The following is a 25,179-nucleotide window of genomic DNA, read 5'->3' on the forward strand; positions in this document are numbered from 1 at the left end:
TTCAAAGGCTTCTCTGCTGCACCTTTACCTTCATTATTAACCTTGACTTTTCTTACCTGGGTATGCACAGAAGAAACAGCTTGCACTTCTATATTAAATACTCCCTTATATGTCCTTCAGCCCACTTAATGGGAGGATTCTGTAAGGGCACTTTCTGTGTTAAAAAAAAAAAGAAAAACATTAGCAATCTAATTCCCTTTTCTGATTACTAACAAGCAACGCAGAGCAACTTGACTGGGAATGTCAGGATTACACCAAATGCTTTAGAAAACTAACATAACTGGTCTTGGAGTCAGGAGTCTGGGATTCAAGTTCAATTCTATACCAAACTATTTATTATTTATTCATTCATTCATTCATTCATTCATTCATTTTGAGACAGGGTCTCGCTCTGCCACCTGGCTGAAGGACAGAGGTGCAATCACAGCTCACTGCAGCCTCAACCTCCTGCTCAAATGATCCTCCCATCTAAGCCTCTGGAGTAGCTGGGACTACCGGCACACACCACCACACCTGACTAATTTTTCTATTTTTTTGTAGAAATGGTGTTTCACCATGTTGCTCAGGCTGGTCTCAAGCTCCTGGGCTCAAGTGATCCACCCGCCTCAGCCTCCCAAAATGTTGGGATTACAGCTGTAGCCCTTCTCGGCCTTAGTGTTCTGTTCTCATACTGCAAAGAGGTGTTGAACTGTGTGATCTGCCTCTAAGTTCCAATCTCCAGCATGCTAATTCTGGGTTCTAGGAATTGAAATAAACTAAGATCCCAGAAATTTCCCCATTAATCAGGACTGTCAGGACAAAGTATAGACTAGCTTTACAAGACATGAAATTTTAATGCTTTTGAGTACCCAACATTACTTCTCCTTTTAACAAAATTTTTCTAAGTGTTTCCAACATGTTTCTAGGCCTGCTTGGCTCCTGCTCTAATCACTCAAAGTGACTGTTTTATACTGTTTACATATCAATACCTCTGTAGGCCTTAGAGACAGCTCCTTGCCTTAAATTCCCATTGCAATTGCATTCCTTTAAAGACGCCCTGCAGTGCTGAGTGAGGAGGGCCTTGCTTAGGTTTCCCTGTCTTTCATTGTAATGGAAGGTGGGAAATATTTAAAGCCATCTGAAGCAGGCACAAGCTGGGGCCCAAAGTAAGTTATAGCCCACATTCCAGTTCTCTTTGAAGTATTAGGAACTTTTAAAAATTAGTTACCGGCCGGGCGTGGCGGCTCAAGCCTGTAATCCCAGCACTTTGGGAGGCCGAGGCGGGTGGATCACGAGGTCAAGAGATCGAGACCATCCTGGTCAACATGGTGAAACCCCGTCTCTATTACAAATACAAAAAATTAGCTGGGCATGGTGGTGCATGCCTGTAATCCCAGCTACTTAGGAGGCTGAGGCAGGAGAACTGCCTGAACCCTGGAGGCGGAGGTTGCGGTGAGCCGAGATTGCGCCATTGCACTCCAGCCTGGGTAACGAGCAAAACTCAGTTACAAAAAAAAAAAAAAAAAAAAAATTATAAAATGTTAGGCCGGAAACGGTAGCTCATACCTGTAATCCCAGCACTTTGGGAAGCCAAGGTGGATGGATCACTTGAGGTCAGGAGTTCAAGACCAGCCTGGCCAACATGATGAAATCTTGTCTCTAACTGAAAACACAAAAATTAGCAGGGGTGATGGCGCGTGCCTGTAGTCCCAGCTACTCAGGTGGCTGAGGCAGAATTGCTTGAACCCTAGAGGCAAAGGTTGCAGTGAGCCGAGATGGCAGAACTACACTGCACCCTGGCTGAAAGACTCATATTCCATCCCATATCTACTAAATCCGAATCTGAATTAAAATGCAAGTAAAGTGTCAGAAGCACTTTTCTCTAAGACAAAAACAAAAAAACTGTTTGTGCTCCTTCCTTCCCTTCCTCCCTCCCTCCCTTCTCTCATTCTCTCCCCCCCCTCCTTTCTTTCTTGAGACAGAGTTTCGCTCTTGTCGCCCAGGCTGGAGTGCAATGGCACGATCTCGGCTCACTGCAAACTCCAACTTCCAGGTTCAAGCAATTATCCTGCCTCAGCCTTCTGAGTAGCTGGGATTACAGGTACCCGCCACCAAGCCTGGCTAAATTTTGTATTTTTAGGGGAGACGGGGTTTCACCATGATGGCCAGGTTGGTCTCGAACTCCCAACCTTAGGTGATCCACCCACCTTGGCCTCCCAAAGTGCTGGGATTACAGGTGTGAGCCACCGAGTCTGGCCTGTTGGTGCACTTTCAACAGGGTTACTATTGAAGACCGTTCTGTCATTATCCATCTGAGGATCACTCAAAAAATTTCTCAACATCAAGAACCATGATAAATCACTTGTTAAAAATATACACCATGTATCCAATTTCCATTATTGCTATGTCTTTCAGGAAGATCAGAGACAATTTAACAGTTCAAAGTTCATAACCATGTCAGACCATATATTCTAAACTTGACCTGGGGTTGACAGTCTCTTCTTCATTTTCTCTGATCTTAGTTTTTATTTATCTAGTCTTGTCATCTTACTATGAAGATTGCTAGATGTCTCCTAAATCCACTAAAAGTAAAAGAAAGTAACAAATAAATAGATGAACAAATAAGAACTTACCAAGGACTCGGTCATTTTTGGCTCTTCGAACTAAGGGGCAGAGATCTGAGAAAACAGATGGGCAGAGGTACAGATGGGAGAAGGAAGTGTGCCAGTGTCACCCATGGACACATATATCAGTTAGTGCCCATGTACCTTACTCAAAAATTTATTTCTAGAGCTACAACATTAAAATATCATCCCATCATCGCACATTCTATAAAGATTTAAGTGCAAAAGTTTTACCATAACGTGATTAATAAAAAAGAAAGATTAGATTATCCAACATGGTGGTTGTCAAAAAAAAAAATTGGAAACATTTAAATATCCAATAATTGTGGATTGCTTAAATATTTTATAAAATATCCACAGGGCATACTGTTCTATTACATTATCATACTATCTGATTTCACAGGCCCTTTAAGTTATCACCAACCCTGGTACCTAACTCCTCATTCTCACTCTTTAATCTGCTCTAAGTGTCAATTGCTACCCAGTGACTCTACTCCCAAAGCCGTTACTGAAATCTCAGATTCACTGATTCCCATGCCTTGCTGCCCATGAGCCCTGAATCATTCGTCCTACAATTCCTGATCAGAGAGCCTTCAATTCCTCCATTCTAATGGTCCTGGCTCCCTACCAATCAATCTCATGTCCCCATGACTGGCCTCCATGCCTGTATCTCCATCAGACATCCTAAGAGTCGCAATCCTAGACACACCTGTACCTGCACTGGGGCCTTAGCACACAAACACATCTCCCACCGCTGACAAAACTAGGCCATAAACGCCACACACACAAACAGGAACTAAATCAATGAACAAATCTGGGGAAATTATTGAATGTATATGATACATTTATAAATAGAAAACAATTCTAAGTGTGAAAAATCAGACTATTCAGAGAAAGAATGAGGGAAATAAGAAAAACTCTTCATTTGCACTACTGAAAGCGATATGATGTCAGAAATAGCAACTAAAAGACCACTCTTCTGTCAGGGCGAGAGAGACATTTTCAGAAATAAAAGCACTTGCAGAGGGTATCTCTATCTTTGAGAGAAATACCGGAAGAAGTAGTCCAAATAAATGTAAAATGAATCTCATGAGAAATCTTCAATAGGAAAATACTGTTCAGTAATAATTCTTGCAAAATATATATAATTTCAAAAAAGGACAATGTGACAATGTGATCAAGAGGCCACTAAAGAGAAAATTAATAATATCCTATGATAAAACGTTCCTAATCATCTCAGGATAAAAGAGAAAAAATGGGGTGCAGAATGGAAACAATGAGCAGAAATTTCATCCATCCAATCAAAATATATAAAGAGAAGGAAGAAAATATAACGAGCTAAATAGTGAACATCAAATGGAAGGCATAAAATCAGATAAATCATTATTACAATAAATAGAGGTAAAACTCTATCAAAAGAGATTATAAGGTGGATTCAAAAAAAACAAAGGTATCTATTGTAAACAAATAGGTAATGTAACATAGAAACAAATATGGAAACAAAGCTCTGGGCAAAGACACATCATCCAAATGCAACAAAAGTAAAAACAAGTGGCCGTGTAAGTATCAACGTGGCATTTTTAAAAATATATTCTTGATATTAATCTTATATATGTATGTATGATCTGCAAATATTTTCTTGCAATCCATGAGTTGCTTTTTCACTCTACTGATGGTGTCCTTTGATGCACAAAACACTTTTATTTTGATTAAATCTATCTATTTTCTTATTCCCTGTGCTGTTGGTGTCTTTGATCCAAGAAATAATTGCAAAACCCAAATCACGAAACTTTTCCTTTATGCTTTCTTCTAAGACCTTTATACTTTTAAGTCTTATGTTTAGACCTTTGATCCACTTTGAGTTAGTTTATGTATATATACTATGTATATATCCACATGCCAAGAGTGAAGTTGGGCTCTTATTTATACTATATATACACACCGTGTGTGTGTGTGTGTGTGTGTGTATAGCATAGTATGTATAATATACGGTATATATATATAAAACATATGTATGTATATATATGGTGCATATATATACATATATAAAGTATACAATATATTTGGATATATACTATATATATACACATACATTATATGTTTTAAATATATATACAAATATATTTTAAAAAGCTCAACATCACTGATTAGAGAAATGCAAATCCAAACCAAATATATATTATATATGCCTTAGCTAGAATATATTAATCAGCTATAATATATATTATAAATTACTTTATATGTATTATAGTTATATATTATATATTACATTATATATTATATATAATTATATATGATGGCGTTTAAATCATTATTATATATCCAAGGGAATAGAAATCATTCTATTACAAAAATACATGCGCATGTATGTTCACTGCAGCACTGTTCACAACAGCAAACACATGGAATCAACCCAAATGCTCATCAACAGTATACTGGATAAAGAAAATGTGGGCTATATATACACCATGGAGCACCATGCAGCCATGAAAATGAATCAGATCATGTCTTTTTCAGACACATAGATGAAGCTGGAAGCCACTATCCTCAGCAAACTAACACAGGGACACAAAAGCAAATATTACATGTTCTCACTTATAAGTGGGAGCTGAACAATGAGACCATGTGGACACAGGGAGGAGAACAACACACACTGGCACTTGTTGGGGGAGGGCAGCGGTAGGGAGAGCATCAGGAAAAATGGCCTAATGCATGCTGAGTTTAGTACCTAGGTGATGGGATGACAGATGCAGCAAACTACCATGGTACACATTGACCTGTGTAAGAAAACTGCCTGTCCCGCACATGTACCCCAGAACTATAAAGAAAATAAACACACAAATAAAATTTTAAAAATTATCTTAATTGTATGTGGGTAGGTCCCTTTGATTGAAAGTGAAATGGAAACAATTAAAAAAAAAACCTTACTATTCAAAATTTACAAAACTAAGTAAGAGTAAAACAAATTTACATTTTGTCCCTGGATTGATATAAGACAAAAACATTGTGTGGGAAAGCTGGAGTTGAGGACGAATGAGATTCTGAGAATAAAAATCCCTGGTACATAGTCAAAATTTCAGAGTCGACTTCAGATTTTCAAGGATTATAAAATAAATAACCTCATACCACCGTCTCCAACAGATAAAAGGAACCAGATAATATCTGTGTTCCAGGGAGAAAGAACAGAAAATTGGGGGGGTTCTGTCACTGACAAAACTTAGTGGGAAGGAGAAATCTGGAAGGTGGGAGGGTGGAGGGATCCTGGGCTTGCAGGGTGGGGAGGGGCTGTGCTTCAGCCTCCCCCTCTCACTGCCCTTCCCCCATCAGGGGCCCTTTGTGATGTGAAGGCCCCAGCTCTGTGATGCAGGCCTGGGCCCCATTCCCTAGTCTGTAAGGGAATGCCCAGAGCTCAGTTGCTTGAAGGCAGCATACCTATTCAGATGGCAAATATTCCATTTCCTCTAAAATTTCTTAGCGATTTGTGGATAAACACCCCCAGCTTTACACCATGGGTGTTGGATATCTGCCTCACCCTGGTATTTGTCGTGGAGTTATATTTCCTATTAGCCCCCTGCCTCTCTTACTTCCATCGTGATCCATTCTCACCATCGCCCGGGGAGAAGAGAATGGTAAGGAGCCCTCAGGCCAAACCCACACAGCACAATTCTCTCCTTTCTTTCTATTATTAACTCTACTTTTCCAAATCCAGTGGAGACTTCCGCAATGGGAAATGTCAGGAGAGACCAGAACATGGTCATTCCAAGGAGAGGCAGAGCAGCCAGGGGTTGTTGGTAGAAACTGGGATTTCCATCCCAAGCTCTGAGTCCATCTGTGGGGGAGCACAGGAGGCGTCAGGGCAAAACCAAACCCCTTGACTCAGTGGTGAGAACCAGTCAGGACATGGGGAGGTCTCTGTTGCGGGGGGGCCCCTTCCTGGGGCAGGTGGCTGTGGCTGGGGACCCAGCCTCGTCTGTGTGGGGTGATCTGGGGGCTGTGCTGAGCCTCCGAGGGCCTCTCACCTGGGCCTGGATTCTCCTCTGATCTCCTGAGAAGCAGAATCCTACCTGACAGCTCAGGTGTGCCAGAGCTCCTGAGACTGGGTGTTCGTCAAGTAGAGGAGCACCTCTACCATTAACTCATATTATATATAATACATTATATATAATATAGTTTATACATTATAGTTTATATATGAAATATATATAATATATATATTTCCTCATACAGTAAATCCCTCTCTGTGGTGGGTTTTATTGTTTGTTTGTTTTTTGAGACGGAGTCTCACTCTTGTCACCCTGGCTGGAGTGCAATGATGATCTCGGCTCACTGCAGCCTCTGCTTCCCAGGTTCAAGCAGTTCTCCTGCCTCAGCCTCCGGAGTAGCTGAGATCACAGGCACGCACCACCACGCCCGGCTAATTTTTATTTTTAGTAGAGACAGGGTTTCACTATTCTGGCGAGGCTGGTCTCAAACTTCTGATCTCAGGTGATCCACCCTTCTTGGCTTCCCCAAACGCTCAAATTACAGGCGTGAGCCACCCCGTCTGGCCCCCTCTTCGTGTTTTTCTAAGAAAAAAAGCAGTTTATCATCCACTTAAACATGAGTGGGAGGAAGCACACAGCTCCCTGAGCAAGACGAGAGAGCTGTGCGGTTTGTGAGCGCCACAGCTAAACTGGGGGCGGAGAGCGAGAGCTGATCTCAGCCCCTCACCCTTTCTTGTCTCCCAGGGTCACCTTCTCTCCCAGGGTCAGCGGAGGGGGAGGCCCAAAGGCAGGAAGAAAAACTGCAGTCTGAAAGGTAAGGCTCTGCCGGGGCTCACTAGAGTTTATTTGATCTCGTCTGTCCCTGGAGAGAAGCGACTCTGTCTGAGGAAGTCAGTTGAAGAAGCCTGAGGTGGGGGCTCCTAGGAAGGAAATCAGAACCCCGGGTCCCTCTCAGATTCTGTGCTGGCATGAAACCATGGTGGGCCAAGGACTGGGTGTTCCCCAGCAGGGCACAGTGTAGGGGGAGGAGACCAATGTCTGTCTGAATCAGGACAGGGGTGAGGGGGCTGTGGACAGCTGTTCAACTGTGCTAAGGCTGATTCCTCTTTGAGACCACCCAAGTCCTTTCTCCCCACAGGGCAGCTGTGAGAACTATGGGGATAGGGGGGTCTGTGTGTGGAAGCCCTTTGTGGACAACAAAGCCTTGCCCTCCGTGCCTCGCTACCACAGTCCAGGCCATGTGGCCTTGGACACAGACATGTGGTTTCCAGGGTCTGACTCCCCATGGTCTTCCCTCAAGAAACATCCACTCTGCCTCCTGTGAGATCCCAGGCCCCTCCCTCACTGCCCTAACCCGGTCTCCTGATTTCCAGCTTATAGAGACCTCCTGACAGGCCTGGAGCAGCTTCTGGACTTGCTTTCACAACTGCGGCGGTGAGGCACTTCCCCTTCCCCGCATCCTTCTTACTGAACTGGGATTTGACCCCAGGGCCTTATACAACCTGGAGCTGACCTGGGATGGGGAGACCAGGGGGACAGAGAATAGGAGTGAAACCCTGGAGCAAGGGGTAGGAGAAGAATTGGGGAGTCTGGGTGCAGCGCGGTGGAGGAGCATAGGAGGAGAACTGGGGAGTCTGGGTGTGGGGTGGTGGAGGCGCATAGGAGGAGAGTTGGGCGGTCTGCATGTGGAGGGTGGAAGGGCATAGAATTGGGCAGTCAGCATGTGGGGTGGTGAAGGGGCATAGGAGAATTGGGCAGTCAACATGTGGGGTGGAGGTGGGGCATAGAATTGGGCAGTCAGCATGTGGGGTGGTGGAGGGACATAGGAGGAGCATTGGGGAGTCAGGATATGGGGCAGTGGGGCATAGGAGGAGCATTGGGGAGTCAGGATATGGGGCAGTGGGGCATAGGAGGAGAACTGGGGAGTCAGGATGTGGGGTGGTGGAGGGGCACAGGAGAATTTGGCAGTCAGGATGTGGGGTGGTGGAGGGGCACAGGAGAATTGGGCAGTCAGGATGTGGGGCGGTGGGGCATAGGAGGAGAATTGGGGAGTCAGGATATGGGGCGGTGGAGGGGCATAGGAGGAGAATTGGGGAGTCAGGATATGGGGCGGTGGAGGGGCATAGGAGGATTGGGCAGTCAGGATGTGGGGCGGTGGAGGGGCACAGGAGAATTGGGCAGTCAGGATGTGGGGTGGTGGGGCATAGGAGGAGAATTGGGGAGTCAGGATATGGGGCGGTGGAGGGGCATAGGAGGATTGGGCAGTCAGGATGTGGGGCGGTGGAGGGGCACAGGAGAATTGGGCAGTCAGGATGTGGGGCGGTGGGGCATAGGAGGAGAATTGGGGAGTCAGGATATGGGGCGGTGGAGGGGCATAGGAGGATTGGGCAGTCTGGATGTGGGGCGGTGGGGCATAGGAGGAGAATTGGGGAGTCTGGGTGTGAGGCGTTGGAGGGGCATAAGAGAATTGGGGGGTCAGGGTGTGGGGTGGTGGAAAGGCATAGGAGGAGAATTGGGGAATCAGGGTGTGGGGCATTGGAGGGGCATAAGAGAATTGGGGGGTCAGGGTGTGGGGCAGTGGAGGGGCATAGGAGAATTGGGGGGTCTGGGTGTGGAACAGTGGAGGGGCATAGGAGAATTGGGCAGTCAGGGTGTGGGGTGGTGGAGGGGCATAGGAGAAGAATTGGTTAGTCAGAATGTGGGGTCGTGGAGGGTCACAGGAGGAAAATTGGGGAGTCAGGGTGTGGGGCGGTGGAGGGGCATAGGAGGAGAATTGGAGAGTCTTGGTGTGGGGCGGTGGAGGGGCATAGGAGGAGAATTAGAGAGTCTTTGTGTGAGGCAGTGGAGGGGCATAGGAGAATTGGAGAGTCCTGGTGTGGGGCGATGGAGGGGCATAGGAGAATTGGGCAGTCAGGATGTGGGGCGGTGGAGGGGCACAGGAGAATTGGGGGGTCAGGATGTGGGGCAGTGGAGGGGCATAGGAGAATTGGGGGGTCTGTGTGTGGGATGGTGGAGGGGCATAAGTGAATTGGGGGGTCTGTGTGTGGGGCAGTGGAGGGGCATAGAAGGAGAAAGGGTGGGCAAAGGAGGGGTGTTAGAGTGTGGGGCAGTGGAGGGGCATAGGAGAATTGGGGGTCTGGGTGTGGGGCGGTGGAGGGGCCGGGCCCACGCGCCCACTCTGCCCTATGGCCCTACCTGCTCCTGGCTGCAGCTTGTGCCTCCTGTCTCCTGCAGCATTCTGGGGCCGCATCCTGAGAGAGGTGACTTTGGTCAGCTCTCTGGTCCAGATCCCCCAGGTGAGGAGTGCAAAAGAGCGCCTGATGGAGCCTCCCAGTCCCCTCAGAAGCCGATGGAAGATGCCGCTCCTGTGCTTTCCCCATTAGCTTCCCCGCATCCTCAAACCCAGCATCCTTCGCCTCTGGCCTCCACCCCATCACCAGGCCCAATGGCCACCTCAGTCTCCCCTCTGAGTGCCTCCGAACCACCAGAGCCTTCCCTTCCCCTGGAACACCCCTCACCCGAGCCACGTGCGCTTTTCCCTAACCCACCACACACCCCTGATCCTCTGGCCTGCTCTCCGCCTCCTCCGAAAGGCTTCATTGCTCCTCCCCTGCGGAACTCCACTCTGACGACTCCATCTCACTGTGATTCAGTGGTGCTTCCACTGCGCACCATCCATCAAAGCTCATCTCCGTGTGAGAATTTGGCGACTTCTGGCCCAGCCATCTCAGGCCTTAGCGGCTCAAGCAGTCATGCCTCTGTACCTGCATTCTGGTGTCAGAAAAATACCAGAACCTGGCACGTGTCCAACCCATCGGTCCAGCAAGATCATCTTTCCAGCCACCCACCAGAAACATCATCCTCGGGAGACCCCACAAACAGCCAGAGGGAGGCTGGAAGCCCCTTTTTGCTCAGCTCTGATGGCCAGAATGTCGTGGAAATACAAGTCACAGAAAGAGCCAGGATCAACATTCTGGAGGAAAAAGAAAAAGATGGATCATTTCCAAAACAAACGAACACAGAAAAGCACTTGAATTCTATGGGGAATTTGGTGAAATCATTGAATGCTGAGCAGGACACCACAACCCTAAAACCCGTCTGGGACATGGAAGACTTGAAACAATCGCCCAGTCCTCAGAAGCTCTCCGATCCTGGAATCCTGAAGGAACATTCTCAGAAGAATTATAGCCAGCTTTTCTGGGGCCTCCCCTCTCGGCACAGCGAATCCTTGGAGGCTAGTGCCTGGGTGTCTGAGAGATCTTATACTTTGCAGTCTCCTGCTTTCCTGTTCAATGGCATTCCCAATGTCCGCCCAGTGCAAACAGAGACTACAATGTCTCCACTGCTTTACCAGGCCCAGCGCCTGTCCCATCTGAGGCCTGAGTCCCAACCCTTTATTTCGCCCACACCCCAATTCCAGCTCTCACACATGGCTCAGGCGGAGGCTCAGGCCCGTCTTCAATCCTCTTTCCCAGTCCAATCTTCTGCTTTTGCATCCCAGATTAATAATTCTGGAGTAGCTTGCCCTGCCTCGCAGAATAAGATGCAAGCTCTCACCTTACCTGAAATGCAGCGCCCTGGATGGTCTTCTAAACAACCAGAAGGTGGGTTGGCTTTACCCTCTAGGGCCCAAAAACCTCAGGATGTCTTTAGCGCCTCCACTCCTACCCTTCCCCAGGGCAGCTTGACAGCAATCATTCCTGAGAACTTCCCGGTCAGTCCTGAACTCCGGAGCAACCTGGGAACAACCCAAGAGTCTCCGGATCTGATGCAGCCTCAGGAGAAATTGCCAGGGACAAGTCAGGCCAGGGGCAAACTCAGACCCTTGCAGTTCTCCAAGTCCACGGGAAAAAGCAGCAAGGACATACAGAAGGTGACGTTCCCGCTAGAGAATAATCCGTGCACACCTCTGGGACAAATTCGGGGGCAGACCCCGCAAAATCTAGCCAGCTGCATGGAAAGCTTCCCAGGGAAGGTTCTGGGGGCAGAACCTCAAGTCTCTGAGAAATCGGAAAGATACTCGAAGATGCCCTTGAGGAGAGACTCGGAAAGTGATTTCTTAAGACGCACAGAGACAAATCGTATAGAAAACATCCTGAAAGCCCACGTGGACATGAAGTTCAGCCAGATCAATGAGGGCTTTATCCCCATACGTGTGCGTCGATCCTGGCTTGCTGTCAACCAGGCTTTTCCCGTGTCCAACACCCACATGACCAGCAATCTAACACCCGCCAAAAGTGAAAGAGCCAATGTGAACACATCCCAGGAACTTTTCTTCCTCAATCCGTGCACTCAACAGGTGCTGGGACACCATATTGTGAGGTTGTGGGCCAAACACAACTGGAGTCTAACCCTCAGGGTCCTCAAGCCCATTAAGCTCTTTAAACTGGAAAAAGTTTCATCCTTATCCCTAACACAGCTTGCCGGTCCCTCCTCAGCCACCTATAAATTTAAGCCTAGCTCAAAAGTTGAGAAAGGCACGTTCCTGAGAGAGTCACCACCGGCAGGTCTGAGAAAGCAGGTGCTGACCAAAGCATCTGTTCAGACGCCAGACAGTCTTCTGGTGTCTTCACCCACATTTACGAAGTTCCAGACGGCCCCACAAGGGATCCCGTCTTGGAATGCCCATGGGCCCTTGAAGCCTCCTCCAGCTGGACAGGAGGACAGGTGGCCTTCTAAGTCCCTCACATGCAGCCACACAGGCAGCGCCCAGCAGAGCGGGAGCTTAGGAGCCCAATCTTCAAGGGCTGGAAAGACCACGGAGGCAGCGCCACAACCCAGAGTCCCCTTGGGAACCTTTACGCTGGCAAACCTCCAAGCCACACGTAAGGATGTGAGTGGTTCAGAGGCTCCACGGACCAGTAAAGGCTCTCAACTCCCTAACTCAGAGACCCGGCCTCAAGTTTGTGGCGCCGTTGCCCTCCCTCCAGATGGTTTTACTGACATTCCCCTTGCTACAGAGAGTTTGGCTTCTCAAGTGCCCCACGGCCATCTCCAGAGCATGCCTACCGCGAACATGCAGGCTTCCCGGGAGCAACATGACCTTATGGCAGCCAGAAGGAGAAACCTGGGGTACAAGGAGCCCAAGAACCCGAAATGTCAAGGCTCATGCAAGAGCCAGAACCGGATGTTTACCCCTACTCACAACAGTGAGAACCCAGCGAAGCCCAACTTAGAAAAACGTGAAGAAAGGCTTGAAGAACCGAGGACTCCCCAACTCACCCCAGTCAGGAAAATAGAACAAACCCGTCAGGATGAAGGCCTCCGGCTGCTGCCGTCAAAGAAACAGCCTCCTTCAATATGCGACTTCGGAGAAAACATCAAACAATTTTTTCAGCAGGTCTTTTCAGTGAAAAAAAGCAAGCCAGTACCAGTCACTGCCAAGAGCCAGAAAATAATGAAAAACAGATCACATGTGTACAGCAGCTGTGCTGAAGCTGAGGGGCTCACGGCAGCAGCTGGACACATGCTGGAGAAAAAAATGACACTTTGCCGTGAGCATCGTGCCTCAAAAGTAAATCAGCACAAACAGGAGTTCCAAGCCCCAGGCTGTGGGTTTCCCTGCAACCGCAGGCACCTCTTCCACCCGGAACACAGCAGAATGCTGGGCTATGCAGCCAGCAGTCAACAAGTCACTCTCAAGAGCCAGAGTTACCCCAACAGAGAGAAGCATATCGGAGATCAACAGTCCTTGAAAAGTGTCCGGCGCAACAATGACCAACGGGGCCAGGACAGCCCCAACTCTTGCTCCCCAAGAAGGCTGTCTCACAGAAGGTCAATTAGTCTTCTGTAAAGACACAGAACTTTTAATATTCCAAAATAAATAAATATCTCCTTTTCTCCCCCCATAAAAGGATATTGGCTTTTATTTGTGTCGTGCTTGGTGTGGGCTTGTTTTCTAGAAGTGACAGGACATGGAGGGATTCTGAGAGTGGTGTTGTAAGCCCACCTTCATCCTGAGTTCCTTCACTGAAACTTAGGTTTCCATTATACTGTCTTTTCACAAAAAACTCTAAAAACAAGAGGAGAACACCTACGAAGATCCCACTCAGAGATATGGTTCAACCCATCTTTCTACTACTTACTCTCTACCTCAAACTTTATGCAGCTGTAGGAAGAAGGTTTGCAGAGATGTCAAAGGACTGAATATCTCCATGCAGGCTCCAGGAACTGCCACGGTCAAGTAGCTTCATGTGTCACAAAACAGTGGAAGCTCGGGTGGGAGAGTGTGGGCCCTGAGTTCAGAGGCCAGGGAAGTCTTGACCCTGGATATCCTGGGGGAGAGTAGATAATGCCTGCCCTTGGGAAGCCCCTTCTCTCCCTCACAAAGGCTGGGATGGAGATGGGCCGTCTTAGCTCAGCCTACATACAAAGCACAGTCTCCATCCCACAAGGCCTCTCCCTTTCTTGCACTCTGGAGTGGGGGTGAGGACAGAATTTCCAGCACTGTGGATGTAAAAGTGGGGGGTGGGGGGAGGCCTTCACAAAGGCTGCTGAGGACCGTGAGAGCCCCTGCCCAAAATGAGTGAATGACCCTGCTCCTGGGTCACCTGCCTTTGTCTATCTCACCTATGTGTGTCTCAGCTTCAGAGAAGTAGTTCTGGGTGAATGGGGCAGGGCATGTCTGTGTGTGCAGAGGCTTCCGATGGTGGGACTCTGTAGAACTACAGTGGGATGCAGACAAATAATTGAAAAGGAGGCAAAGTGGTGTGAGGGCTCCGTAGGCAGTGCCATGACCTGGGAGCCTCTGACATTCCAACCCCTTCCACAGGCATAGAGGGGCCTATGGCTCATCCTGGCCCCACCCCAGGGTCTGCCCCTGTTCCAGCTCCCAGACCACAGACCTAAAAACGCATTTACCCCCAACACGGAGGGCCAGACCAGTGAGAAGGCAAAGTGAATAAGGGAAAATGAATTTCTTAACATCTTTAATAAGCTTGCACGTAGTAACCTACTGAATTTTTTTTTTTTTTTTTTTTTTGAGACATAGACAGAGTTTCACTCCTTTGCCCAGGCTGGAGTACAGTGGTATAATCTCGGTTCACTGCAACCTCCAGCCCCTGGGTTCAAGTGATTCTCCTGCCTCAGTTTTCCAAGTAGCTGAGATTATAGGTACCCACCACCACACCTGGCTAATTTTTTACATTTTTAATAGAGATGGGGTTTTGCCATGTTGGCCAGGCTGGTCTCAAACTCCTGACCTCCGGTGATCTATCAGCCTTGGCCTCCCAAAGTGCTATGATTACAGGCATGAGCCACCGCACATGGCCTACCTATTGAATTTTTAAAAGGATGTATTGACAATAGGTGAAAAAGCAAGGACTAGAGAACCCCAGGCATGACTCGGGAGTCTGGTGACCTTTAACATACATGTAGCCCCAGGACTGCCCCCAGGGGAGAGGTGGTGACTTAGAAGAACCCCAGTAGCTGATCTGGGGTCGTACAGCAAATTTCCCCTGGCACCCGAGGTCCTTTATTGCCCCACAGATCAGCAGGGGAAGAGGCAGGCAGGCAGGCGGCAGGATTTGAACACACAAGGCAGCTGGAAGTGACCTGTCCAGAATGGGCAGGGAGTGGGCAGGGCAGGAGCCGTCCCCGCTCTGTCTCCCTCTGCTTTCAGCACAGCTTCCTCCCCTCTGGGCCCTCTCCATATGGGAAAACAGGAGGTCCCCACAAATCAGAGAGAGGAGTGTGAGGTCTCTAGAGGGAGTTTCCGTGCCTTGTGCACATACAGGCGCGCAGGAGGCCCAGTTCTGGGGTCCTCGTTTCCATGGTGGAGAGGACCATGCCAGGCAGTGCCACTGATTTAGATGAAAATAAAATTGGCCCTGCCCCCAGCATGTGGGACTGGTTGGCACTTGGGGTAAAGGGGGCAGTAAGCAACAGTCCCCAGCATGTGGCCTGTCCTAGGGCCAGGTCTGTCTGGGGCCCAGATGACTGAGGCAGCCTCCAAGGTGGACCCAGCAGTGACAGCAGAGCCAGGACCAGCAGGAGGGGCTGGGACCTGGAGCAGAGATCAGCTCCAGTCCCCCTGGGGAGCTCAGGAGAGAAAGTCACAGAGCTGGAACCCTGACTGCTAAGGATGGATCATGCCTGGCTGCTGCTGGGTTCCCTCAGGAAACCGATAGGTGAGTTCTGGGACGTGGAGGAGCTGGACGTGTGGACCCCATGGCTCAGGCCAGGAGAAGCACCACAGGAAACGCTGGCCGACCAACAAGAACATAGGAAGGCGCAAGCAAGCCCTTACCCCTCCGCTACTCAGTCTCCCATGGGGTGCAGTGAGGCCAGCAGTGGAGACCACAGAGACCTCCCACAGAGACCTCACAGAGACATCTCATACAGAGAGCCCACCGGGACCACTCACTGCCACAGAGACACACACTGCGGCCTCCAGAGACCCCACAGAGCTCTCAGAGGCCTCATGGTGCCCCACAGAGACACAGCACTGAGAATCCCAGAGTCCTCACACAGACTCCTTCAGAGGACCCCACAGAGACCACACTGAGATACTTCATTCAGTCCCACAGAGACCTCTTGCAAATTTCAGAGACCTTCCTTGGTTCTCACACAGAGGCCTCACACCTGACAAAGTCCTCAGAGACTTTACACAGAATCATAAAACAGGGAACTCATGCAAAGACTCATGCAGCTCACCTCGTGATCTGCCTGCCTCAGCCTCCCAAAGTGCTGCGATTACAGGCGTGAGTCACCTCGCCCAGCCTCTCTTTTATTTTTAAGTTGGAGTCTTGCTCTTCCCTCAGGCTGGAATGCAGTGGCATGATCTCAGCTCACTGCAATCTCCAACTCCCAGGTTGAAGTCATTCTCCTACCTCAGCCTCCCTAGTAGCTGGGATACAGGTAGGCACCACCACGTGGGCCAAGCTAATTTTTGGTATTTTTAATAGAGACGGGTTTTTACCATGTTGGGCAGGCTGGTCTCAACCTCCTGACCTCAAGTGATTCACCCTCCATGGCCTCCCAAGGTACTGGGATTATAGGCATGAACCACCGCACCCAGACTGGTCCTGTAATTCTCTCTGGGCACCCTGGCCCTGTGAGCTGGAGGAGGGCAGGTGGGGCCAGGCCCCGAGCAGACCCTGATAAGTGTTGAGTGAATGAGTAGGGGTGGGTAGGGGAGGCTGGGGAAGGCACCCAGGATGTGTTCCTCCCATCCCCCAGCCTTGTCAGGCCTCCATGTCCTGCTGAGCTCTTGCATGGTGGTCGTTTCCCACTTATAGCTCACTGCCTTGGACTAGGTCCCAGCCGATGGCCCGGCAGAAGTGTCCTCTCTGTTCTTACCCAGTATGACCTAGATCGGAGCCAATAAGCACATGGAATGAGCATAGCCCTGAGGGGTCAAAAGTGTGTGAGGAAGAAAGGGAGGGAGGGAGGGAAGGAGGGAGGCAGGAAGGAAGGAAGGGAGGGAGGGAAGGGGCAATGAATGACTGCACATAGAATGGAATGAGTGAATGAATGCCCATACCAAGAAATGAGTGAATGAATGCACACACAAAGGAATGAATGAATACACACACCAAAGAATGAATGAATGAATGCACACAAATGAATTAATGCACACAAAGGAAAGAGCCAGTGTATGAACCTGCCACTTGTGGGGCGTGAGGAGGCCTGAAGAAACCCCCAGTTGAGGGGGCCCCACGTTGTCCCTGCTGCTGAGGGACCTGGACATGCCAGTGCATGGGAGAAGGACTTGGGCTCGGAATGAATTGGCTCACAGGCGACTCATCAAGTATCACAAGTAACCCTGAGCAGCAGGCTTCCCCTCCTGAGCCTTAGCCCCACCAGATGTAACATGGATTAGAAGAGTGACCTCGTGGCGCTTTTCTGAAAATTCAGTAGGTGAAACTTGGTGGCTCATGCATGTAATCCCAGCACTTTGGGAGGCCAAGGCGATTAAATCACTTGAGCCCAGGAGTTTGAGACTAGCCTAGGAAACAGTGAGACCCTGTTTTTTGTTAAAAAAAAAAAAAAAATGAAAATTCAATGGGGTGCCAGTTCTAGAGCTGTGACATTTGTTTATTTGGTTCAACCCAAGTCACTTCAAACAACTAAGCCCCCCACAGCCAGTGGGCCAGGCTTCTCAGTGTCACTCTGGCTGAGGGTGTGTGTGTGTGTCTCTCCTTCCTTTAACTGTCCTCATTCTTTCCATCACGTGTGTGTGTGTGTGTGGTCTTTTCTCTCTCATACATACACACCTGTTGAATTTGCATGCTCTGAAACACAGACACACAGTCATACTTCCTTTGAAAAAATTTTTATTTTTAGAGGCACAATCTTGCTCTGTTGCCCAGGCTGGAGTGCAACAGCACAATCACAGATCACTGCAGCCTTGAATCCTAGGCTCAAGAGATCCTCCTGACTCAGCCTCCTGAGTAGCTGGGACAAGAGGCATGCATCCCCATGCCTAGCTAATTTTTTTTTTTGGTAGAGGTGGGGTCTTGCTGTTGCCCAGGCTTGTACACTCCTGCTTCTGTATGTATGTATGCATGTATTTATGTATCCTCTTTTTTGAAAATGATTTCATTGAATCTTTCTTTAAGCACGGACTTTTCTGAAGCTCTGGGGACACCTAGAAGAGGAAGGGAGGGTTCTGGATACCCCCTAAGACCACATTGGCCCTGGGTGCAGGACAAGCCCAGGCAGGAGAAACAGACCCTGCTGAGGGGTCTCCTCTTTGCTTCCTCCCTGGGTCCCAGCTGGGTGGTCTCCTCAGTTCACTGCCAGCCAGGGTCAGGCAGCGCATGGCCAAGCCCACTGCTATGTCATCATTCCAGGGGGAAGGGGCTCGAAGGCTGCGTCATGGGGTAAGGGGAACCTGAATTTAGTTGGTATGACCTGAGCTCAGGTTTCAGCTTTTCCAAATCCTGGTAGCGGGGCCTTCGGGTGGGAATTCCTCCTCTGCAAAATGAGAGCTTGTGAGAATTAAACTGGCCCCGGCATTTAGGAAACAGCCCTGTGTTGTAGGTTCATGTTCTCATGACCCAATTACTTCCCAAATACTAAAAATTAGCTAGAAGCAGTGGTAGGCACCTGTAATTCTAGCTACTCAGGAAGCAAAGACAGAAAATTGCTTGAATCCAGGAGGCAAACGTTGCAGTGAGCTGAGATGGTGCTACTGCACGCCCGCCTAGGCAACAGAGCAAGGCTCTGTCTCACGAAAAAGAAAAAAAGGAAAAAATAAAAGAAATGGAAGGAGATGAAAAGGAATATATGTAACATAGGCAAGGACTTCATGACTAAAACACCAAAATCGTTGGCAACAAAAGCCAAAATAGACAACTGGGACCTAATTAAACTCCAGAGCTTCTGTACAGCAAAAGAAACAATCAACAGAGTGAACCAGCAACCAACAGAATGGGAAAAAACTTTGCAATCTGCCCATCTGACAAAGGGCTAATATCCAGAACCTACAAAGAACTAAAACAGATATACAAGTAAAAAGGAAACAAACCCATCCAAAAGTGGAAGATATGGACAGACACTTTTCAAAAGAAGGCATATATGAGGCCAAGAAACATATGAAAAAATGCTTATCATCACTGATTATTAGAGAAATGCAAATCAAAACCACATTGAGATAACATCTCACGCCAGTCAGAATGGCGATCGTTAAAAAATCTGGAGACAAGAGATGCTGGAGAGGATATGGAGAAACAGGAACACTTTAACACTGCTGGTGGGAGTGTAAACTAGGTCAACCATTGTGGAAGACAGTGAGGTGCTTCCTCAAGGACCTAGAAATAGAAATTCCATTTGACCCAGCAATCCCATTACTGAATAATATATGCAGAGGATTGTAAATCATTCTATTATAAGGACACATGCACACATATGTTCGTAAGCGTGCTGTTTACAATAGCAGATACGTGGAACCAAACCAAATGCCCATCGAGGATAGACTGGACAAGGAAAATGTGGCACATATACACCATGGAATACAATGCAGCCATAAGAAATGATGAGTTCATGTCATTTGTAGGGACATGGATGAATCTGGACACCAGCATTCTCAGCAAACTGACACAAGAACAGAAAATCAAACACCACATGTTCTCACTCATAGGCGGGTGTTGAACAATGAGAACACATGGGCACAGGGAGGGGAACATCACACACTGGGGTCTGTTGCGGGGGCCAAGGAGGGGAGAGCAGGGGAGGATGGGGAGGTCGGGGAGGGATAACATGGGGAGAAATACCAGATGTGCGTGATGGGGGGATGGAGGCAGCAAACCACATTCCCATGTGTGTACCTATGCAACAATCCTGCATAATCTGCAAATGTAACCCAGAACCTAAAGTACAATTAAAAAAAAACAAAAACAAAAAGATTTGCAAGGAATCAAAAAGCATTTAAATATCCATACAAAGATATTATCAGCAAGACTGATACCTCAAAGAAAAGAAAATCAAATCAGTGATATTAAGAATACACTGGAGAAGTCCTCCAAGAATGTAGAGGAAAAGGATAACAGAATGAAAGTGATGATGAGAGCTCTGTGAAACCCAATTTTAAAACTCCAAGATTAATATAATAAAATGTTCAGAATAGAGTAGAACAACAAACTAATGAAAAAAACAACAACAAAGAGAACATTTTTTCTTGACCTTCAAAAAAAAATCATGTTCTATAAAAAGAAATCCTCCCATAGACATATCCTGGCAGAATATGTATTGAAATGCTGGAAAACTTTAAACCATTCCGAGATCTGAGAAAAGTACTTAGAAATGAATGAAAATCAGGCTGACCCTGGCTTTTCCTGTGATAGAAAATTCAGGGAAACACTAGAATACCATCTACATAGTTGAGGGAAAGGGTTAGAAACCCAAGTAACCAGAGATTTTGGAAACACACTTGCGTAGTCTGACATCTGTGAAAATAACATACTTGGCTGTTTTTGCTTTGAGAGTACATATCACCAATAAGCAGCATAAGAAAAATATTACTTTAGTTCAACCATTATGGAAAACAGTGTGACAATTCATCAAGGATCTAGAATCAGAAATACCATTTGACTGGGGTGAGTGTGGTGAGGAGGCAGCAGGGGCAAAGGCCCTGGGGTGAGTGTGGTGAGGAGGCAGCAGGGGCAAAGGCCCTGGGGTGAGTGTGGTGAGGAGGCAGCAGGGGCAAAGGCCCTGGGGTGGGTGTGGTGAGGAGGCAGCAGGGGCAAAGGCCCTGGGGTGGGTGTGGTGAGGAGGCAGCAGGGGCAAAGGCCCTGGGGTGGGTGTGGTGAGGAGGCAGCAGGGGCAAAGGCCCTGGGGTGAGTGTGGTGAGGAGGCAGCAGGGGCAAAGGCCCTGGGGTGAGTGTGGTGAGGAGGCAGCAGGGGCAAAGGCCCTGGGGTGAGTGTGGTGAGGAGGCATCAGGGGCAAAGGCCCTGGGGTGAGTGTGGTGAGGAGGCAGCAGGGGCAAAGGCCCTGGGGTGTGTGTAGTGAGGAGGTAGCTGGGGTAAAGGCCCTAAGGTGGGTTTCGTTAGGAGGCAGCTGGTAGATGTCATCAGCCTGGTGTTCATATACATGGCCCAGTTCCCCTAGTCCACTCCCCCACGGGTGTCAAAGGTCTCAGCCTTGCATGAGAGATTTCCCAACTTTCTAAAATTGTCAGCCCTCGAGGTTTGTCTTCCTGGGTGGGTTTCTGCTGTGCCTGAGAGGTGGCCCAGGGCCACGTGACAGGGGGAGAAACTAGCCCAGCAGGCCTGGGTTTGCCTACCATACTGCCTCTCACTTGCTGTGTGACCTGAGGCAAGTTACCAGACCTCTCTGAATGTTTTCCTAGCGGAGCTTTTGATACATGCCTGGTGAGGGGTGTGCGATCAGGAAATGCTGTTTCCCTGCCACTTTTCAATGTTTCCTCTTCCCAGCCGACATTTAAAACAGTTCCCACAGACTGGGCGCAGCGGCTCATGCCTGTAATCCCAGCACTTTGGGAGGCCAAGCAGTAAGTGCCCCACGGGCAACAGATGTGCTGCCTGGGAAGCAATGCTGGAGGCTGTGCCCACTTGGGCAGATGGTCAAGATGAGGCAGGCACCAGTTTAGCCCAGCCACAGACAAAGATGCTAAGGCTCTGTGCCTCTGTGCCTGCCTGACACAAGATATTGAGCCAGGACTGAGTGGGCCTCTGTGGTCTGGACTGACCAAGGATGAGACTGGGGCATGCTGGAGAGAGAGCTGACTCCTTACAAGCCAGGCTTTGTGTGGAGCAGGTAAGGGAGCCCCCCACCACTTGTCTCCCCATGCTAGTGGTGCAGTGCCCAGAGCCTGCAATCCTCACTCTGGGTGTGGGCCAAGAAAGAACGGACCCTTTGGCTGGTGCACCAGGTGACCTTCAGGCTATCTGGGACCAGCTCTGACAGCCTCTGGTCTGGGATCAGGTGCCGCAGCAACCTACACATGGCATGGGGCAGCAGCGGTCAATGTCCATGGCATCCCTGGATATTGACCCCAGTAGCATGAAACCCAGAACCAGATACTGCCACAGTCAGCCCGCAGGTGCGGGAGGGCAGAAGTCGCTCAGTCACAACTCTGTGGATACACAGTGCCCAGCACCTGCAAACCTGTGCTCTGGCCAGGCCTAAGGAAAAGTGGACCCTAGGGTGGTATGGCGGTACACTCCCCAACCCCCATGCCCTCGGGGAGCAGTCCCGCAAAAATCTGCCATGGGCTTAGCCACAGCTGCAACCTGGAAATGGCTCAAGTCAGTATCAGTGGCAACCCCTGGCCCTGTCCTCCCCCACCAGCAGCAGGAATCCCAGGGCCAGATGTAACCATGATGCCTAATTTAGGTGGTCGGCGGTGCAGCTACACGGTGATGGAAACCAGCGCTCAGACTCATCCTGGGTGCTGCAGTGGGCCCAGAGCCCGCAACCCCACACTCTGGGTTTGGGCCAAGGAAGCACGGATCTTAGGGTGGGGGGAGGTGCAGCCTCCCATGCATTCTGCTGCACCTGCCACTTAGAGATGGCATTCGGCAGTGTGGTGGCAACCCCTGATCCTGCTCGCTTCCTCCAGCAACTCGGACCTAAGGGCCAGACCCTGCTGCAGCACCTAAATCAGGCCCCACAGCAGGAGGAGGACTGGAACTGGCACCCAGCCCCATCCCAGTGGCTGTAGGGTAACCAGCGCCTGCGACTAGCGCCCTGGACCAGGGACAAAAAGGAACAGAAGAACAGAAACCAGCACTGCCACCCTACAGCTCAAGTGTAGCTGCCACCTGCACCTGGTGCATCAGAAGCAGTGGCAACCCCAGCTCTGCCTGCCATAAACAGCAGGGGGGCGAACCCAGGGACCAAGGCCGCCTCAGAGGCTGCCACGTGGCCACCTCTGCACCCGTCCCTGCCCTGGTGGCAGCCAGCCACGCTCCTACCTCCCCGGCGCTCTGCAGTCTCCATCGCTGCCACCCACTGCAGCGAGGCGAGCCATGGTGCCACAGGCTCCAGCCTCCAGCATGCAGCAGATAGCTCTTCCTTCTCGTGCCATGGAGCAGCTGGGAGGGCAATGCCAGAAAAGCCTAGAACAGGACACAAGAGAATGGTAGCATTAGACCCCCACCTTGTCATGCTGGCCACTCTGGGTGGCATGGGCCAGTTTCAGTGAAAGCACTCACACCCACCCTCCAAAGGCCACAGCATCTTTTTGGCCGAAACTGGCTAGGGAGTAGAGACTGGAGACACCATGGCCTGGGCTTCCCGCTCGATAGGAACCACTGGGACCACCCAGGCTGTGCTCCAGAAGCAGGAGCAGCAGAAACTCAGCCCCAGCCAGCCCTCCCCACCCATGTGCTGGTTCCCATTCCTCAGACCTCCACCCACAGGGCCCTGTCACCCCATGGTGTCTGCTACAGAAATGTGTGCCTGCCACGCAGCAGCAGATGGCCCATTAAAGAGTTTAGAGTCCGGGAGAGGAGGACGACTCCTCTCTCAGAGACCATCACCGTCACTGAACCTTCCATCACCTGCCACTGGCAGTGCAGCTTCCGACAGAGCCCCTAACCCGCTGCCACCGGAAGTGTAGCCCCAGGATAGCGCCAACACCCCATCCCCCACTACCGGCAGTGTAGCACATCATGGCAGCCCCTAATCTACACCTGCCTTAGACACTGCAGCACTCGATGGCACCCGCAAACCACCCCCCTACCATGGGCAGCACAGCCCGGGATAGCACCCCAACAGGCTCCCTGGGGTGGGCAGTGTAGCCACAGATAGTGTCCCCAAGCAGACCCCCACCACAGGCAGTGATGCCCCCATATGGCACCCAAACCACCCCCCACTGTGGGTGCTGCAACCCTGAATAGTGAGTGCCCTAACTCACTCCCCGTCGGGAACAGTGCGGCCCTGGATAGCGCCCCCAACCAACTCCCTAACTTGGGCAGTGCAGCCACCGATAGCACTCCAAACTCCCTCTCCATTGGGAAGTACCCCTATGGCTAGCTCCGGTAGCCCCTGATAGCGCATGCAACCCGCCCCTGCCACAACCTACGCAGCCCGGAATAGCACACTCACCCGCTCTTTACCAGGCAGCGCAGATCCCTGAGAGCACCTGACCCACCTGCTGCCTTCCCACCACTCAGGCTGTGTATCCGGCCCCAAGAGTGCCCCCACCAACCCTCTACCCCACTCCACAGGCAGTCCAACCCTGTGTAGCTCTCCCAACAAGCCCCCCAACCTCTGTCTCAGTGTAGTCCCCATGACGCCTTTAACACCACCCCTCCCCCCACCAGCACTGTAGCACCCCCAAAGCATCCTCCACTGCCAGCATTGCAGCCCCAGACAGTACCCCCAACCCACTCCCCATGTGGGCAATGCAGCCTTGGATAGTGCCCCCAACCAGCTCCCAGACACAGACAATGATGTCGTGGATCTCACACCCGCCCCCCTCCCCCCCCCACTGGGGGCAAGGTAACACCTGACAGCACCCGGAACCCATCCCTCGCCGCTGGCAGTGTTGTACCCCATAGTGCCACCAACCCATCCCAGACAAAGCAGGGAGCCATGGAGAAGGAACAGGGAGGTCTGGAGGATTCCCGGTGGGGTACAAGTCCCCGCCACTTACCGCAGAGACCTGTCTCGTCCTCCACCATCACGTTGAAGCCACCACGGCTTCTCCAAAGAAACTGGCTCTGACCGCGCAGCGCCGCCTATGCCGACTTCCCTCTGGCTGGCTGGGCTGGGGTCGCTGTCGCTGCTGCTGACTTCCCTGTGGCAGGGCCGGGCTGGCCAGGGTCTCCGCCACTGCCTCCGCCGACTTCTCTAGGGCTGCCGCCGTCGCCACCAACTTCTCAAGGGCCTCCGACATCTTCTCTCTGGCCAGGCCGGGTGGGCTGCTGCAGGGGCACACACGCTGACAGGCACTTGCCTCAAGGCTGAAGCACCACACCCTCTTAAAGGGGCCACAGCTCAGCCTGGCTAGAATAGCTTCGGGTTGGATGAGAACAAGTTTTAGGTTAGCCAATCAGACCATAGAAATAAAGCCCAATTAGAGTCGACCTTGAAGTTTGCTCTCATCCAATCCGAACATGTAGTCTAGGAACCCCGTATATAAAGGATGGCAAGCGGGAGTCTCGCCATTTCAGACGTGGGC

At 50.1% G+C, this 25,179-nt stretch overlaps 1 long non-coding RNA gene and 1 pseudogene across 2 annotated transcripts; one reads left to right on the top strand and one right to left on the bottom strand.

Moving 5' to 3' along the window:
• The first annotated feature begins 5,988 nt into the window (after positions 1 to 5,988).
• LOC100412140 (spermatogenesis-associated protein 31A6-like) lies at positions 5,989 to 13,369 on the top strand (annotated as a pseudogene). The gene is made up of 4 exons (XR_013532831.1): positions 5,989 to 6,232; positions 7,331 to 7,400; positions 7,960 to 8,020; positions 9,821 to 13,369. The product of XR_013532831.1 is annotated as a spermatogenesis-associated protein 31A6-like (transcript).
• On the bottom strand, positions 9,782 to 24,981 carry LOC144581719 (uncharacterized). Its single transcript, XR_013532834.1, has 3 exons — positions 24,652 to 24,981; positions 10,142 to 23,110; positions 9,782 to 9,837 (listed from the first exon to the last, which is right to left on the bottom strand). It is a non-coding gene; the product is annotated as an uncharacterized LOC144581719 (long non-coding RNA).
• Positions 24,982 to 25,179: the final 198 nt, after the last annotated feature.

The sequence above is a fragment of the Callithrix jacchus genome, chromosome 1, assembly GCF_049354715.1.
Source record: "Callithrix jacchus isolate 240 chromosome 1, calJac240_pri, whole genome shotgun sequence".
Lineage (NCBI taxonomy): Eukaryota > Metazoa > Chordata > Mammalia > Primates > Cebidae > Callithrix > Callithrix jacchus.